The 2125-nt window shown below is 46.4% G+C and overlaps 1 pseudogene; it reads left to right on the top strand.

The window, feature by feature from the left end:
- The first annotated feature begins 509 nt into the window (after positions 1–509).
- LOC144682147 (proteasome inhibitor PI31 subunit pseudogene) lies at positions 510–1519 on the top strand (annotated as a pseudogene).
- Positions 1520–2125: the final 606 nt, after the last annotated feature.

Here is a 2125-nt window from a genome sequence, read left to right as displayed (position 1 = left end):
GTGCTCCTGCACAAATTTCAGAAATTCTTTTCCTTCTCTACCATTAGCACTATGTTTTTGTCTGTCTATATTAGGGAAACTAAAGTCTCCTAATATTGTATAATGCTTTTTCTGGTCCTAACAGGTTTGAGAGTCATATAACCCGAGAATTACAGAAATAATGAGACCACACTCAAATGCTTCAGTTAGCCATCAAAAAGCCTTTACTTTTTTTTTATTCATTCAAGGGCTATGGGCTTCACTGGCTCGGCCAGCATTTATTGCCCATCCCTAATTGCCCCTGAGAAGGTGGTGGTGAGCTGGGTCAGGATCCTGGAACTCCCTCCCTAACAGCATTGTGGGTGTACCTACACTACACGGAGTGCAGCGGTTCAAGAAGGCAGTTCACCAGCAAAGGAGGCTTTAATTAGGGGTGTCCACCAGCACCGGGGGGTTCTTTTTCTCAGGGATGGATCCAGGAGATCTACCAATCTCACCTCTGGTCCCTGCTCCCTACGCGCCCCTGTACCATGGCAGGCCTGGAACTTCTCGATCACTCGGTGGCCCGGGACGTGGTCTCTCCCCAGGATGCCTTAATGTGCTTTATCCACTGGGAGCTGGTAATGGCCGGAATTTAAGTGCCTGGGGACCGGGAAACAGGACTTGACTGATGAGAAGAAGAAAGAGCTGTTACCCACGGGCTCGAATGTCAATCAGGAGCTGTACACATTGCGTTATAGGTCGGATAATAATCAGAAAGTACTTCTGTTAAAGGTAATCACTGTTGATTCCAGTCTGATAGCTAATGTTAGGAACTGCCAGTCTGAACAGGTTGTAGATTTGACAGTGAATTTAGATGGCTACATCAGCTCAGGTCACCTACAGCAATATGACAGAGTCTTCAAGAAGGAAGAGGAGTTGCGGAGTCATATTGAATCAACGGTAGGTTCTCCTTTAGTTGGCATGAAACAGAGGGCTGGAGGAGGGTCACAGAAAGGAAATAAACCAGTTTGTCCTGTTCCAGATGCTCAGCCACACACAGACAATAACCCTCTTCATTCCACCCAATGCACCACAGAGGCAACCCCGCTGGTCTGACCCTATGGCATCGTCTGTAACAGGAGGAGATGATCTCGACCCATTTGTGGATCCTTTAAGGTCAGGATTACCGAATTCTGGCTTTGATCCTTCATCGGGGATACCAGAGCAGCTTCCTCCTGGATGAATCTCAGGCCAGATTTGACCTATTCGGACCAGTTGGACCCAATTGTTTTAGCCCCAGTCCAGACCATCTTCCTCCTCCTGGATACAGTGGCTTGTTCAAGTGATTTCTTTTTCCTTCCCTTCGGCTCCCTATTCTCTTAAAACAAGTTTGGTTATTAAATAAAAACCTCAGATATAGATCACAACTTGAGGAATCCTATGGGCTTCTCATCTTTTGGTTAAATGAATATTTTATGAAAAGTGTAACTTATTCGCTTGCTCTGGTGTGTTCCTATCTGAAGATCAGCAGCTTCAGCTGAACCGGTCTGCCTTTAGCACTGGGTGTAGCTGATTAACTAAATAAGTGAAGCTCTATAGAACAGCCAAGTGCTTTATTGTCATGTATTTAACACATGCTTCCAATGAAGACGTATGACCATTCTCCTGCACATTGTCATGGAGTTGTCACCATGCAATGTCTTTGAGGTAGGCTGGTGACGTTAAATGCATAAGAGGGTTTGAGTTAAGTGATCTTGTTAATAAGCTGATGTGTAAATAAAAAAAAAACCTCACCTCACCGGATTGGGAGGTGGTCGTGAAGGGGTCAGCTCTCCGGGCAAACGCCCAAGGAACGCCACGCAGTGCTGGAAGAGGATGAATGATCTCATCCACACCACCAGGGTAAGTCAATCTACAGCTCACTCCACACTCATGGTTTCATAATGGCATCATGCACTCAAAGCGTCACACAGCTCAGGGATCTCATGCAATATTAGCAGGGAAGACATCAGCATTGAAAGTCTATTCACCAGCCTCTCATCTATCATCCTGCACAACCAGCACCTTCAGCCCTTACTGTGGAGTGGGGAGGGCTCAGCGCATGCAGTAGGCAAGCATGCTTCCCAAACTCTGCTCCATCCCTTCTCATCACATCCCATCCATT

Source organism: Cetorhinus maximus, chromosome 1, assembly GCF_964194155.1.
Source record: "Cetorhinus maximus chromosome 1, sCetMax3.hap1.1, whole genome shotgun sequence".
Taxonomy (NCBI): domain Eukaryota; kingdom Metazoa; phylum Chordata; class Chondrichthyes; order Lamniformes; family Cetorhinidae; genus Cetorhinus; species Cetorhinus maximus.
Note: the sequence above shows the minus strand (reverse complement) of the source record. Positions and strands in the feature narration are given on the sequence as shown.